Raw genomic sequence first — 17,326 nt, 5'->3', positions numbered from 1 at the left:
TGTTGGTGTGAATGTATAGTAAGCACAGGGTTGGATGTTGACACAGACCAAGAGATGCAGGCTGGTATGGCTGTGGTTCATGGCCCCACTTCAATAAAGGAACCTTGCAGATGGGCAAATGGTCTGCCTAACCATAGCTAATCCACACAGGACACCAGATTTGTTGTCACCTGCTTCCTGTTGGGGGATAGTCAAGCCAGTACTCAACCAACGGAAAACACAAGTGCTCCTATGACAAAAATGTGTGAATTTTCACGTTTCTAGTTGGAGATAATCTGTTTGTGCTGCACTCAACAAAATCTATGGAATTGTTGGTACATGTGTTGTTTTTAAAATGCTGCATTCTAACATAAATATGATCAATGAAAATCATGCCTTTCTTTTAGGTGTGCAAACCATTGACTGTATATAAAGATGGATGAAGTGTCTTCACTTACTCCCACTGTGCAGAAATTGCCATCTTGCTCTGGTGACATCATTTGAAGTCTGCGCAGTAAGCGTTCTCCACGGTATCAAGTATCGCCCACACACCCGTCTGACCGATTGCGAGCAGCGTGACTGAATGCGAGCCCACCAATTGGCTTACAGTTTTCAATAGGGCTGACCTTGGATCCATTTATGGACATCTGAAGCTTGGAGCTCAGAGCAATTTAATTTAATTAACACTAATGGTCGGTGATAAGTAATGTTTAACTTTTGATTGAACACTAAATTAAAACCCTCGGCGCATACTGCAGCACAATCAAACAGACGCGTAACTCACAGCATCAGGAGTGTCTCTGACACCAGACTCAGAGCAGACCGGTGGCACAGGAAAATGCATATTTTATATCAATAAAATCTATTTTATCATTATTTTGAGCCACATTGTTGAAAGAATTTAGTCATCTGTGTTCAAGCAGGATAATAGCAGGTCTCCATTGTGTCGAGCTTACTGTTTCCTTGTCGGAGATTTTTTCTTTTTTAATTACTACTTACGTTTTTCAAGTGATTTCCCAAATTTGTTGTTGAGTTGTGATATGCCAATTGCTTTTGGCACTCTGCTTTCTGGGGGTTGTCGGGGCATATTTTAAAGTGCAACCACGCATCTGATGACCTCTTGGACATGTCTGCCGGCTCCTTGTCAGTATCGGACTGGTGGGGTTAGTGTTGCGTTTAAGACCTCCCAAAAACAGGAAAAAGCACAGAAGCTTAGATTTTTTTCACAATTGAATCCCGTGCCATCGAGCGAAGCTTGAGCTTGAATTTTTAGGTTAGCCCTAGTTTTCAATCATGCTGCAAAATCCCCATTTAATAGCATTATATAACACTTGAACATACAGCAGCGTGCTAAAAACTACCTTAAATGACAAGAACCATCTTTGGGAAAAATTTATTTGATGTGTACTTTGAGTTTTTAGTTTGGCCCATGTCCCATTCACTGACATTGAGAGGGTAGACATTATGAACTACACTGCAGCCAGCCACCAGGGGGCAATCAAGATGTTTTCACTTTTGGGGAGCTGTCATGTCATCCATCTTTATATACAGTGTATGGTGCAAACCATGAGAAAACGTCTGTTGCATTCCCCAAACTTCCCCCCTCTGCGTTTCTTCTTCCTCTCTGTCTCTTTCCCTTCCTTTCTTTCCTAAGTTCTCCTTTTTCCATGAGCTACTGCTTTCTCCATCTCCCAAACCCCCTCCCTCGAGTGCTATCCACTGTCCTCCACCACTCTTGTCTTCTCCCCCGCACTTTCACCTGTGCATTTGCACACACACAAACAGACAGGCATCTAATCACCTAACATCTACTTAATTTCCACTCCATCAAACTTCACCCTCCTCCTATTCCCCATATCAATCTATACTGAGAAGAAACTGGGGTAAAGGACAGAGTGCATAGGCTGTCTGGATATAAATTAGGACAAGGACAAAAAGAACACTACCTTCATAGGGTTGTCCTGTTACAGTTTGTTTAATATCAAGGTGCATGTATGTGCTTGAATGCTTTATATTCTTTTAAAAACTAAAACATGAAATTAATAACTTTGTGACATTGTTTTACCTTTTCTACCTTGTACCCAACAGGCGATGTCCTGTGCTCATGCCCACTCTCCTGGCTGGACTGGACACAGGAGTACTCAGATGCATCCTGTTGGCTGGGAGGAGATTCCAGCTGTGACAGTAGGTCAACCAGAAGAGCAGGATGCCCCAGGAACTCCAAGTTTTCCTCGTCTGGTGGCAGGAGGTCTTCCAAGGAAAGACTGGTCCCGTAGCTTTGAGGTCTCAGTGGGCTGGCCATGCTGGAGTTGGCTTGGGATACTCCAGAGCAACATAGGGTCTGGAAAAGATTTTCCTCTAACTGGCCTTCCGTCCCTGGAAGGCTGGGAACTGTAGAAGTGAAGGTTGCAGTGCTGGTGGTGGGAACAGACACTGAGGGTGTAGACAAAGACTGCTGACTGTGACTGGGTATTTCTGGGTCTCCAGGGTAGGAAGGGTCCTGTGCAGGTTGGCAAGCTTTGGTAGAACTGACTGTAGATGGAAACTGGCCTCCAGTCCCTGAGTGGGTGGGTGCTGTAGAAGTGAGGGGTGCAGTGCTGGTGGTGGGAACAGACACTGCGGTTGTGAACAATGGCTGCTGACTGTGACTGAGTATTTTGGGGTCTCCGGGGTAGGAAGGGTCCTGTGCAGGTTGGCAAGCTTTGGTAGAACTGACTGTGGATGGAAACTGGCCTCCAGCCTCGGAGTGGGTGGATGCTGTAGAAGTGAGGGATGCAGTGCTGGTAGCGGGAACAGACACTGCGGTTGTGAACAACGCCTGCGGACTGTGACTGGGTATTTCTGCGTCTCCACGGTAGGAAGGGTCCTGAGCAGGTTGGCAAGCTTTGGTAGAACTGACTGTGGATGGAAACTGGCCTACCGTCCCTGAGTGGGTGGATGCTGTAGAAGTGAGGGGTGCAGTGCTAGTGGCAGGAAGAGACACTGAGGTTGTGAACAATGGCTGCTGACTGTGACTGGGTATTTCTGCATCTCCAGGGTAGGGAGGGTCCTGAGCAGGTTGGCAAACTTTGGTAGAACTGACTGTGGATGGAAACTGGCCTACCGTCTCTGAGTGGGTGGATGCTGTAGAAGTGAGGTGCAGTGCTGGTGGCGGGAAGAGACACTGAGGTTGTGAACAATGGCTGCTGACTGTGACTGGGTATTTTGGGCCTCCAGGGTAGGAAGGGTCCTGAGCAGGTTGGCAAAGCTTTGGTAGAACTGACTGTGGATGGAAACTGGCCTATGGGTGGATGCACAGATGATGAAGGTACAGTAAAGCATGATTGAGGAGTCTCAATCTTGATCCAGAGAAGGCTCGATCTGGCCTGGTCAACTGGTAGCTGCCCTGCTGCTGTGGTTGCAAGCAAGTCCCATTCAAAGAAGCATTTTGACCATCCACACAAGTCTTTTTTTGCTTAGCCCTTGAACGCAACTTTGATCCTCGTGCAGGTAGCTGGTTCTGAAACTGCTGTTGATAAAGCGACTTTGCTTTTGGCTCTGAGATTGACCTCTCCGGTCAAAGGAGAGATCAGGATGCTGCTGATGCTGCAAAGCCTGTGGGAGAAGTTGGTGATGCTGATGGTGGTTTAACAGCTGATTTGGGCAGTGCTGTTGCTGCTGTGTTTGTTGTTGTAAAACACAAAGTTGCTGGTTGTATAGATATGATTGATAGGGGCAGAACATATTTCCATTCTGGTCTTGGTTGAAGAACAGCGTATTACCTGCTTGGCTCATACTAGCATTTGGGTACTGGCCATGCTGGTCTACAACTATGCCACCACCTCCACCACCCATGCCCCAGGACCAGAAAATGCCTGCCCCATAGCATTCTGTGACTCCATGCCAATGTAGTGGCCTATCTGCTGACTGTTACCAGGCATGGCTTGTTGGGTTGTAAGTGGCATCATGTTTTGGGGTTCCCCTGGACATAAAGGCTCAACTGGGGCAGGCTCAAAGTCAGCACTGAGATTTTGCTCATCCACAAGTAATGGTGCAGAGGAAGCCATTCTCACCCTGCCCTTCCAAATTTCCAGTGAAGTTGTGATCACTTGAGAAGGCCATGGCAGAGGGTATCTGGAACTTCTGGAACTCCTTTGGATCCAAGCTGGCCCCAATGACCCTCACTGTGAGCTACAGCATGTCCAGTATTTTGTGTACCTTTCAAAAAAGAGAAAAACCCAAATACAACATTAATATGAGAAGACAGAGTTTCCTTCACTTTCATTTTTTTGCGGCAAACCGACACAATCAAAACATCTGCCACCACAAATAGATTCTCTATTTTTAGAGCCTGACCGCTCTTTAGGTGCGCTGAGCGCACTCTGATCACAGCTGAAGTAGCAGAATGGCAGGTGTAGTGAAAGGAAACTTAACCATGTATTGTACTGGGTCTAAACATTTAATTTCGCTCTCAAACAGCTGCTCCTCTTATTCATTGATCTGATCTGATCAGCTTTGACTGGCTCAAATGATCAATTATCAATTCCATGACTCAAGTCTCTGCTGCTGAGGGGAAAAAAGGTGTGTCTGTGCTGTCCATGAGCCTGCAAAAAATTCTGACTAACATACAAGGACACACAGGCAAGAAAAAAACCCTTAATGTTAGCAAGCTAGTAGCAGAGATCAGCAGAATGACTGTAGCAATCATTAATAAAATGAGATAGTGACAAAGCGCAGTGGCACTGTTAATTTCATTGACATTTCTTTTTTTTTTTTCATGAAGAAAAATAGATGATGACAATCTCAAGATTTCATTTCATTTATTCCTTTTGACCCCTCCCGGGGTATAAGGGCAAACAACAAAAATAACATTAACAAATCAGGACAGGCAGCAGCCAATGCACAGCAAAATAAATAAAACAGAAATTTGTGTACATACATACAAGTCAAAGCAAATCAAGAGAAACTATTCAAGATTTTCTTTAAAAGTTTCAACAAATTTGACAAGACCTTTACTTTTCGAGATGACATTAACTTTTGAAACTTATAAATATTTGGATTTGCTCTATAGAACTGTCCAACCAACTCTCTTCTCTCTTTGTCAAAAAAGAACACACAAGTACATAATGATATTCGTCTCCTCGATTGCCAGTCAAACAAAGAGGGGACATTCCGAGGACATTTTTCACGATCATACCTGCACTCAGAGATAGGTAACTTATGATTTCCACACGAAACTTAGACCATCAAACTCTTTCGGCAGGTCTTAACATAATCAGATAAGGTTCAAAAGTGAAATCAGTTTTAAATAATTTATAACTATCACATAAAGGGTTACTTTGTAATTTCTCATGCCATCTCTGTAGTTCCATATCAGATAATCTACGATCAATCATTAAATTTAAATATTTAGGGTTCATCCGTCCAGCGTCATGCCATAAGTACAGTACGATAAACCACAGTCATCAAGAATATTTTTAACTTTGGAAATCCATTTACACTGAAAAATATTGTCATCATACAAAGTCTTGAAAACAATAAACACAGTCAAAGAGATTTTTGTTGTATTATGACTAATTAAATGTACCCAAAAGTAAACGTTTCAAGAAAGATCTGTGAAGAATTTCAATTTGGTCAAGTTTATGAAATCCCCAGACTTCACTTCCATATAAAAGAATAGGCCCTATAAGCTGGTCAAATAACTCACATTGTATATCAACAGGTAACTGTAATCTAGTAACGCTGTTTTCCAAGGAGAATAAAGCTCTTTTAGCTAGTTTAACTTGCTTAGCCATTGCTTTATCAAATCGTCCATTAAAATTAAATAACGCTCCAAGATAGTCATACTCAAAAGTAACTTCTAATTTATCTGAACCAAACTCTAATTCTCTGAGTATCCGTAATTTCCCCCTAGAGAAAATAACAACCTTTGTTTTGTCTGTGTTGACAGTTAAATACAAGTTTTTAACAATAAGAAGCAACTGCATTTAATGCGGCCTGTAATTCTGAAGGAGTCTCTGCCAGTACAATCGTATCATCTGCGTACAACAGGACATATAATTTCAAATATATCCCTATTTCACCATTCATCACATTGCGGTATTCAGTTGAAAAAAGTTGTAGTCCGTTGTACCATTGACTCACATATTTTTCAAAGTCATTTAAATATAGAACAAACAATAGTGGTGATAAATTATCCCCCTGACGCACTCCTACATTACATACAAATTGTTCAGATAAATCATAACCAGCTCTAACACAAGATTTGGCATTCTCATACGTATTATGTATCACATTTAATACTCTTCCGGTTATACCAAGTGCAACTAATTTAAACCATAGTAATGACCTATCTACCAAATCAGATGCTTTTATAATCAACAAAAGCACAATACAGTCTTTTTTTCTTATACAAGTACCATTCAACCAGTGAGTGAAGAACAAAAATATGGTCAAGGGTTGAAAAGCCTTTCCTAAACCCTGCCTGCTCTTCTCCAAGAATTCTTTCAGACTCTATATAAGCAGTTAGTCTGTAATTTATTACAGCCGTAAAAAGCTTACCAATACAACTAAGTAAAGTAATACCTCTGTAATTTTCAGGATCATCTACTGGTCCCTTGTTTTTGTAAACGGTTTTATCACTCCTAAACACCAGTCAGTGGGGACTATACCTGTTATCAGTACCAAATTAAAGAATTTTACTAAAATGTTCAGCATTTCCAAAGGGAGTTCTTTATATATTCATTTAAAACTTCATCGATACCATTTGATTGTTTATTTTTTAATTTTTTTTTACCATTCGCTGTATTTCTTCCAAAGTAAACAAATCACTTATGTATTCATTTGTAGGAGAGGTGACTTGTCTGAGGTCAAATTGCTGGTCTTCTGGTGTACAATTATCACTCGATTTTTGGCTGAGTTTCTTAAAATATTCAGCAAAGGTTTCTATAGATACATTTCCTAATCTTCCAGATGGTTTACCTGCATTTAGAATAGACCAATATTCATTACTATTAGATTTCTTAAGTGTGAAGTTTCCTATGTAAAGAATCAAAGAACTGCCTTGAACATTTCCTTATGATGGATTTATACTTTCTAGCTAGATAGATCTTGCTGATAAAAACTAAGATGAAATCTATGCTGTGACAAGACAAGACATGATGAAAATTTTAGTGGTGGACTATCAAACTTTGAAAGGTGTCAACGTCCATGCTTGTAATTATCTTTAATTATCTTCAAATGCTGCATGAGTGACTCCAGTAAATAGTCTGCGCCAGGATGTTTCACTAGCCAGCAAAGACACTCACAGTGTAGCAGCATCAGCTGTTGGTACGAGATGTGAGCTGTAATTCAGCAGTAAATAATCGGCCATGTGTCTGACTGTGGATAGTGGACCTGCTGAATGGAATTGTGGAGTTTGTTAATTGCAGCGGTGGCTGTTAGCAACTAGCTCCGCTTGTTAGTCACTGAACAGTAGCACAGCGAGATGTAACCGGCCACCTATGTTCACATCGGATCCCCACAGGACTCGACTCAGACCAGAGCTGTCTAAAGAAGGGTCATGGGTTGATGGTGTTCAACAGGCAGGTAGGAGGCCCAGTTATCTGTGAGTGTGAAACGGTCTGTAAACAGTCTGAACCCAGATCAGTTTTCTCTGCCAGAGATCAAAGTTTAGTTTTAATCACTGACTCTATGAGAGGACACGAGTTTACAAATCCCCTTTGTCTCAGGTGTCTCAAATGATGATCAGTAAGTATGCGCTCAGAATCACCCCTCAAGCACTGCTTGAGAAATGACAGTTTGTAAGTGGCAGAAATTATTTGTAGGTGTGGAAAAAAATATTCAAATGAAATGTTAATAGAACCTGTCACCTGATTTCTGATACAGGAATTAGTCTCCCTGGATTAGTTTAAAGATAAAAAACATATAGATAACATATTGACTAAAAGATAAAACATCTTGAATTTTCGTTGACTAAAACTATGAAGGATAAAAATGACAAAAATGTGACTAAATCTATGAACTGTTTTCGTCTCAGGACTAAGACTAAATTTAAAATAGCTGTCAAAATTAACTCTGTGCAGCTGGTAACGGTGTATCAATACTGCGGAAATTGGGGATGTCCGATATTCAGCATTGATATTTCTTGATAAATCCATATTTTATTTTATTTTTAGATATTTTTGGCCATTTTTGCCTTTAATGGCCAGGACAGGTAAACGTGAAGGGGAAGAGAGAGAGAGAGAGAGAGAGAGAGAGAGAGGATGACATGCTGCAGTGCTGCTGCGGCAACAGTTTGTACATGGGGCCTGCTCTACCACTAAGCCACCGACGCCTTGATAAATCCATATTTTTGATACTTACTTATTAAGATACTGTTTCACAAACCAACATTGTCAAAGGAGTTGAGCTCTATATACCATTCTCTTTAATACACTGGATGTTGGTCACATTTTTCTGTCCATAATTATGACAGCCTCAACTACTGCCTGTGAGATTTGTAAAGATAGAGCAAACAAATCACAAAAATTACCTAACTTTGAAGGCAAGTAATTAGTACATAAATGACACCACAATGGTGTACATCATCTATTGCACGTCTGTCCGTCCTGGAAGAGGGATCCCTCCTCAGTTGCGCTTCCTGAGGTTTCTACCGTTTTTTTTCCCCCGTTAAAGGGGTTTTTGGGGAGTTTTTCCTTATCCGCTGTGAGGGTCTTAAGGACAGAGGGATGTCGTATGCTGTAAAGCCCTGTGAGGCAAATTGTGATTTGTGATTTTGGGCTTTATAAATAAAATTGATTGATTGATCGGACATCGTGCCCATTTGAAGTGGCAAGTGGGTCAATGATGTGACATGCAATTTTGAAGTCAAAAGCCCTATATGAAGTAAAAATAAGGAAAATGTACGTTTATTACATCTATTAATCTCTGTTTGTCAGATAATATGAAATGTATTGAGTGTATTTCAGAGTTAAAGAAATATTAGACATTTTAGTCACAAAATGTCGTACAGGGTAACTGTCCACACCTCATGGTTAAATGCAAAAAAAACTACAAATACTGTTAAAAATCAAATAAAACACAAAATCTCGTCCACAGGCATTATTAATATATATTATTATACATATATATATATATATATATATATATATTATTCCCAGTTCCGAGTTCCAACCTCAGAGAGAGAAGAGAGACTTCCCCTCGCCTGATAAGTGGTTGAAGGAGGGTGCGGCTGCACAGCTCCTGCCTCTTCCCCCTAAAAGTCAATCGCTGCTGTATTGACAACGCGTTTGTGTTATGAATGGGACAGAGAGCGTCATAATCCTGTCTTCAGTGTGGACAATGACAGCAATTCAGTGAACATGCCCCAGAGTAGATTTATTTAATTAAAATCATAGTCCTGACCATGGTCAACTGTTGGAACTGGTCGTTGCATATTTGATCTGTATATCCCATCAACTGGTGCAGTTATGGATCGTTCAATGCAGTGGTGATATTAAAATGACAATACATGTAAGAAGATGCTACTCACATTTTTCTCATGGACGCAGAATAAATGGTTGTTTCAACAGCAATCTGGAGTGTGATGAGGTAGAGAGGTGTCGTCAGCTGCACGTTAGTTCGAAGAAAAAAAAAAAAAAACAGTTCCCCCTGCTATGGCTACTCCCAGTCAGCTGGCAAAAGAGGGTGGAAAGGCATTGCAGCACCGTGACCTATGACCCTGCACCATCTCTGCTGGAAAGGAATAGAGAGGAAAGTGCAGGTTAACAAGAGGGATGCACTTGCTCTTCCGTGTTAAATCCACTACTGAACAGATACATAATTTAATCAGAGCACTTTTAAGACAGTGAGATTTTGCTTTTACTCTGCACGGTGGATGATATTGTGACAAGGATTCACACTGTAGGCCTACAATGAAAGGATTTTAAAGATTCACTGTCAAAATCAGCAAAGGGGAGCTCAGTCACAGCAAAATCTCACCATATCTCAACCCTGGCATGAAACAGAACTTTATCAAGTCTTGTAGATGAGCCATAGTCCTCAGTTTAGCCATTCTCCAACACCGTTTTCACACCTCACATTATACCAAGACAAGTAAGTATGTTGTTACAACAAGGAAAGTTTCTTTTTTAAACAAGAAATGTTTCTTGTTATAAAGTGAAAATATCTTGTAAAACTACGACAAATATCTTGTTATGTTACTACCTAATACTGACCTTTTTTTTTTTTAATTCTGGCATGGCAGCTCTACGCTTCCATAATGAGACCCAGATGTGCACAAATCATTTGGATGACAATGTTGGGTTTGTGTGTTCCTAGTGAAGCTGAGGAAATGTGGCATGCCAACCAATATCCTCAGCAACATTTACAGATGTGCAGTCGAAAGCGTCCCCATCAGTTTAGTCAATTTGGTACGGACACTGCACTGCTCATGACAAGAGATGTGATGAAAACTGCACAAGTCATTTTGGGAGCAGCATCCAATCAGGATATTTACAACACCGGGTCCACGACATCATCGCGGACCCCAACCACAGTCTCTCAACGCTCCTGCCATCATGCAGACGTTACAGGAGTGTGAAATCCAGGACAACAATACTGACACAGGCTGCTGTGTCCATGTGCATTATTCCCAGTTCTAACTTCCGAAGACAGAAGGACCTTCCCCTCGCCATCGGGTCATCAGGAGGGCCCAAGACATCATCAATGACAGTTCATACCCCAACCTTAACCTCCTTGCTCTCTTAGGGAACACACAAATTAATTACACCATCATCACGTGATAATTTCTTGGCATTTGATATGATTTCCAACACAGACATCTCTTGATGCTGTCATTCAAACTAAGTCTGACACAAAGCCAAACCCAAGCTGGAAGCTGAGGCGAAGTGAGCAGCCCATTCAAGCTGGATTTAAAACAGTCAACTAGAGATGAGACTGTATATACCATTAAAAATATAACTGAATAGCCTATAATGGGCTTACATATTAATACACTCTCATATCACCTTTCCCACGTGTCATAAAACAAAGCAGCGTACTCTGCTAGCCAAGCCTCTGCAGAACCCATTGCCCCCAGTCTGACACAGAGACACAGACCAGTCTCCTGAAACACAAACTAGTTTCTCTTATTAGCATAATACTATCCCGGCACGTACACGTCAGACTCAAGCCAAGCCTCCACTGAATCCTGGAGCTATAAATAGCCACTTCAGCGCACCTCATTCAACCCGAAAACAGCATCAAAACTGTGACAGTAGAGTGGACCTACAACCAGGAAGTGGGTTAGCATTTTAGCATGTTAGCATGTTAGCTCTCCCGGTTCCGAACGCGGTGCCGTTCGTGTAGCCTAACTTTAGCTTCTAGCTTCTGGCGACTGCATTAACGCTTCAAACATCGTAAAGCAGTGCTTGTTTGTTAGGATTATCTTGCCGAACATAACGTGCGAGTATCATAAACCGCTGTGTGTCACAGAGGTTACTTTTACACGGTCCGAAATCCCGACGGCATAAAGTACCGGGGTGGGTGCCGGAGCTCGCTGTGGGCACTCTGCCTGCGGAGACGGAGCAGCGGGGCACCGAGCGGAGTTAAATGTCTGATTAACTTCACAGTTCGTTAAGTGTGTTAATATACAGCTCGGTTTCCTCGAAAAACAGCGCTCATAAAGTTGTGTGGGGCATCAGGTCAGATAAACGATCGCACCCCAGGATTTAAAACCGTTAAGTTAGCAAAGTACCGCTGAGTGTAGCTGTAAATGGAGGCGTATTTAAAAGTGTAAGTGCACTCAATGCTCTTTAAATGTTGTAACTGGTACAGTGGTAGGACCGCCATGTAAAAGTCGATAACGCGATAAGCTTTGATAAGTTTGACAAACAAGGAGTCTAGCTGTCATTAAAGAGACACCGGACTCACCTTTCACAGTCTCCGCATCCTCTTCACCGTATTCCAAACTAGCAAAAGCCCGTCGGTGTTTTAAAAGGTAGCGAGGCGGCAAAGTGTCGCTTCACACGCAACTGCTCACCAAGTCACATCTCGGACACTACTAGCCGTATAGCTATTGTGTCGGTATACGTCCTTACCACCTACCACCTCCCATCTCCGATCTCCGAGATACGAGGGCGCATACGAGATGCGCGTTCCACCGCCTGGTAAACGGACGGGAAGGAGGCAGGACAGCATGGGTGTGTGTGCGTGCCCCTCTTTGCCTCTGGTTGGAGACAGGCCTGTCGTCCCGCCCCTTTCCCTAACAGCCAATCGTGTGCCGAGCAGCAAAGCTATCAGCCAATCGCCTTACTGTATGGATGTTCGCTTGGCTGCACCGCAGCGGCTGTACTATGGAATGCAGCGTGCATGCTGTACGATCAGGACACACTACTGCTTCATAGCGTTATGCCCTGACCTTTGACCCTCATGCTTTTATATCCGATACCATGAAGACAAAACAAACACCACTGACCGAGTTTGCCAGGTGCATGTAGTTCAACATTAAAGTTATAACTGCACAGACTGTAGACTGTAATATGTTTGTGACAGTGACACCTGCATTGCTCTGTCGCTGTTATTTTTACAGTCATGTCCTTCTCTTGTTTGTGATATTTATGGTTATTTTGTTCACTCATTCTGATTCTGGTTCTGGTTTGGCCTTTGGGCCTCCTTCAAGATCAACAAGCATGTTGAGACAATAGCTGTGTCTCAATTCAGGGGCTGCAGCCTCTCACCAGTGTGTGTGTGAATGGGTGAATGTGACTCAGTAGAGTTAAAGCGCTTTGAGTGGTCAAGAAGACTAGAAAGGCACTATACTATATATAAGTCCATTTACTTTAACATGGGCATGATATGCAGCCAGTGGCCATTGTAGTAGTTAGGGGGCATCAGGGGAAAACTCAGCGCGACAAGGAGAAGTGTTTGCAGATCGTAAAATTTCTGAAGCCAAACCCTGTCCTTTTTTCCTAAAACTGACCACGTGCTTTTGTTGTTGACGAAAAAAACCTGACTTTGTGGCGTTGTACTGACGTAGTGCATTTATTTTGAAAGACACTATATGTAAGAGTTAAATTTCCTGTCTTATATTCTGATGCAGTTGATGAAATTTGCACTGGGTGTCCATACCTTGCATACAACAGGGTGTGTCTGTGACAACCAGTCACAGACACGCCCTGTTGTATGCATCACACCAGCGACAGGGTCAATCTTACCTCCTCACTCAGGTAAAAGTTTCTGTCCCTTCCTTGCTCAGAGAACTTTACTAAATCACTCCTGTTCTCAAGTGTTTGTGAATACGGCCTCAGGCATACAAAATTTGACAAAGTGGAGCAAAAACATGGAGATCTCAGACAAGGACCATCATTTAAACAATAACTGAGGAAAGTCAGAGGTGTTTTAAACACATAAACTCTTTCATTTACTGTTTTACTCAGTTGAAAAACACATTTTCAGAACTCAGATTTAAGGCAAAAACAAACCTGTTTACACTGTAGAGCCACATTTCAGCAGCTAGAAAAACCAAAGTCAGGACTCAAAATAAAAAACTGGTGTAGTCTGATGAAAAATTCATGGAGTTACTGAACTTAAAAGCTGCCTTCAGGCAGCTTTTCAGGTCATTATATGTGACTGATTTTGTTTCAACAAATTAAACAACAACTCAAACTTAATATTCCTGTTGAGAATCAGTTCTGGCAGATCACTGATCCACGATAGTGCCGGCGCCCCATGTACAGAGGCATCGCCTCGCTGCAGCGGCCACAGGTTCGAATCTGGCTCGCGGCCCTTTGCTGCATGTCAGTCCCCACTCTCTCTGTCTCCCCATTTCACTCTCTGTCCTGTCAATAAAGGCAAAAAAGCCCATAAAAATAATCTTTAAAAAAAAGATCACTGATCCACCAGTCAGGATTTAATCCTCCTCAGCGGTTGACCAGACAGACCAGGGTGTCTGAGCCTAATTATCAGGGGCCATATTCACAAACACTCTTGAGAACACTCTCAGAGAGCTCCTAACATAGCCCAAAATATTGTAGAAAGGCGTCCTAGCATAGGAGTGATTTAGGAAAGTCCTCAGGGCAACTCTGAGCAAGGCAGGAAAGAAATTTCTTCCTCAGTGAGGAGGTAAGATTGACCCGATGTGTGGAACTATTATTAGCTCTGCACTACACTGACAATGGGTGAGATCAGGCAGCTGCAGCAGGAGGTGGTGACAAAAAACCACAGTGAAGTTGGACAGCTCCAGCAGCTTTGAGCCAATAGAGGAACTAATTCACATCCTGTTAGACCTGTTGCCGCTTTCTTGAAATCCTATCAGACCCATACACAAGTTTATTTTCAGTCTCCAATGTTTTAGTTGTGACAGAGTAGCCTATTAAAATGCTTTACAGCTGATCTGTAATTTATGTCCATGGCTCAGCCTCCATTTTACATGAATCATGTTAAATGGCCCAAGTAGAGCAGCAGGGCAGCTTGCACAGCTACTCTTTGTGGGTTGTACCTCAGCGTTCATCAACCATCTGCCGCTGGATCTTGGACTTCCTGTCAGAGTAAGCCAACAAACCTCAACAACTCTCGGCCTCAGCACTGGCTCCCCTCAGGGCTGTGTGCTGAGCCCCCTACTCTACACCCTCTACACCCACGACTGCACCACCACCCACTCCAGCAACACCATCATTAAGTTCGCTGATGGCACAACATTGGTGGGTCTCTCTCTCTTTGGGATGGGAGGGTGAGTCATATAGGGACAAGGTGGAGTAACTGACTGGCTGGTGCAGGAACAATAACCTGGGGCCTCATTTAAACAGCCATGGCGCATAGTAGCGTCAGACCTGTTAAAACGTAAGTGAACGGGCAACCTTCAAGTGCAAAGTTAGTCCACTAAACAAGCTTTTTTTCCACAAAGACCGCCTCATATCGTTAGGATAAATGTCAGAGAACATATAGAAAACCACATGTAAACATGTTGTCTTACCTTACCGGTGTGCTGCCATGTTTGTTTACCATCTAGCTCTGCTTTCCAAAGCGCGGCCGAAATAACGCGAGAACAAGCAGCGACCTCATACCGTGCCTGAAATCTCGCGAGCTCTAGATAAAGCCCAGCTGGATACTACTCCAGGTGGAGGTGTCTCGTCCTCGGTCACATCCAGACCTTGAAAATAAGGCTGCAACCGGTCCCATTCCTTGCAACAGAGGCATTCCTCTTCTGTGGGCACTGGGGCACAGCATTCACAGGTACACCACCAATCTCCAGAGCTAAAGCCTTCCAGCAGCCATTCCTCCTCTCTCGTCCTCTACCTGTTGCGCCTTCTCTCTCTCTCCTCCTCCTCCGTTCTTCAATTTCACAAAGCTCTTCGTCAGTGTATTCTGGCTCAAATAAATAAGGGCGGCCATCAAACTCTGCAAAATCAAATTCCTCCTCCACAAAGTCGAAGTCTGGCAGAAAGTCAGCCATTATTCTATAAATCTTTCATGAAATAAATGAATGAACTTTTCAGGCAGATTTCAGGCACAGTATGAGATCGTTGCTTGTTCTCGCGATATTTCGGCTGCGCTTTGGAAAGCAGAGCTAGATGGTAAACAAACATGGCAGCACACCAGTAAGGTAAGACAACACATTTACATGTCGTTTTCTATATGTTCTCTGAATTTATCCTAACGATATGAGGTGGTCTTTGTGGAGAAAAAGCTTGTTTAGTGGACTAACTTTGCACTTGAAGGTTGCCCGTTCACTTACGTTTCAACAGGTCTGACGCTACTATGCGCCCCGGCTGTATCTAGGCTAACGGCTAACATGCTAACTATTATTTTTATGTCACTAGTCACTTGAAACAAATTTAGGACGATAGGAGACAGGTTGAAATAAACCGAAATTTCCCTTGAATTTCAGATAATTTGATCCGGAACAAGTTGAGAGAGACTAGTTTGTGAGGGAGAAAGACAGTGCAGCCGCTCACTCATTCACTTCAAAGAGCTGGTACAAAGACTCGGCTCATTGGCGAACGTCACATCACTACAATATCCAGCTCATGAACAAACAGCATCTTTGAACCGGCTCTTCAAAGTGAACGAGAGCCAAAGAACCGGCTCTCACAAGTAATCAAGAAATCCCATCACTAGGGTCTGTCTTCATCCCGACTTGCTCTGCTGTCATGTAAAAGTGGACAACAATAATCTCACATGACTGAGGTGGCTGCAGTTTTTAGAGCCAGGCGCTGCAGTTGCTCTCCACCGACTGCAGGATCCAGGAGGATTATTCTGTGAACAGAAAACATGTGACTGAGGGAAGTTCAGTAGTGTGAATGTATCTAACTGGCAACCCTTACCAACTAATCTCAACCCTAGTCTATCGACAGATACTGCTGGTGCTTATTTATGCGCTGATTCTAAAAATGGACTACAGAAACAAAAATCCTTGTGTGATACAATCTCAGTCACAATGCTAATACCAAAAACACTTTAAACTGTGCTCCTGAAATGTTCTTAACCTCAATTTAGCATTCGCAAACCACAAGAGTCACAAACCAGACTGATCCCATATAACAAATCAAGTCTACTGTGTCACACTAAGGCAAGATTTAACCTTACCGAACGCATCTGATCCCAGACGAGCCCTCATTTGTCACAAACTGGCTCAATGAATGTGACAAACAGGAAGTCCACATAAAAGAATTGGTTAAAATAAGCATCATTTATTCAACTAAAATGAACCTAAATAACCAATGGAGTGTGCAGGTCAGCACAGTCAGTAATGAAGCCATGCATGGGTGTGCTGTGGTGGTGTTGAACAGGGTGTGAAATACTTCCTCTATTGACTGAAAGCTGCTGGAAACTGTCGGACTTCACCACAGCCTTTTGTCATCCCCAGGCGCAGTTCATCGCGAACGAGCCTATAATCGTTGTCGACTTTTGCATGACGTCAGAGCAAGTCGCGATGAAGTCGGACACAAATCTGCGGTGATCGACTCTGCACAGGGCACAGGCCTAGTCATCAGACGCTCGCTGGCGTCTTCATGTGAGCCAACACACACTCCTCTTCGGAGTATCCAGAAGCAATTATATCCTGAATATCAAGACTATAATCTACCAGAGACAAAACTTTATTTTCTACTACGGCGTCCTCTGACGGTTTTCTATAAAAATGAAGGTTATCTTAGTCCGTACTCCTGTCCTGACATCCAACGGGCGTAAGAATACATTTGAAGTCCGGGTATGTCAACTCTTTCTGTCTGATGTCCACTGTTTTTCTGCCATCAGCAAGCGCACAACTGCTGTGATGCAACTGTGACGTCTACTCAAAATTGGTGAACACATGGCGATCGTTCAATATTACACATGAATGCTGGGAACAGTTTGGTTTGTAGGCCATCTTCGAGAGCTTGTTTGTGAA

At 42.8% G+C, this 17,326-nt stretch overlaps 1 protein-coding gene and 1 long non-coding RNA gene across 4 annotated transcripts in view; one reads left to right on the top strand and one right to left on the bottom strand.

The window, feature by feature from the left end:
* LOC125883091 (mucin-5AC-like) overlaps positions 1-17,326 on the top strand; it is a 184,771-nt gene that overhangs the window by 67,332 nt on the left and 100,113 nt on the right. The gene's annotated exons all lie outside the window — the stretch shown is intronic.
* LOC125883120 (uncharacterized) lies at positions 4,025-12,125 on the bottom strand. 2 transcript variants are annotated; one of them, XR_007448460.1, is made up of 3 exons: positions 11,872-12,125; positions 9,491-9,693; positions 4,025-4,176 (listed from the first exon to the last, which is right to left on the bottom strand). It is a non-coding gene; the product is annotated as an uncharacterized LOC125883120 (long non-coding RNA). The 2 variants fall into 2 exon arrangements; XR_007448459.1 differs by having other exon boundaries at positions 9,491-9,690.

Source organism: Epinephelus fuscoguttatus, linkage group LG22 (assembly GCF_011397635.1).
Source record: "Epinephelus fuscoguttatus linkage group LG22, E.fuscoguttatus.final_Chr_v1".
Lineage (NCBI taxonomy): Eukaryota > Metazoa > Chordata > Actinopteri > Perciformes > Serranidae > Epinephelus > Epinephelus fuscoguttatus.
Note: the sequence above shows the minus strand (reverse complement) of the source record. Positions and strands in the feature narration are given on the sequence as shown.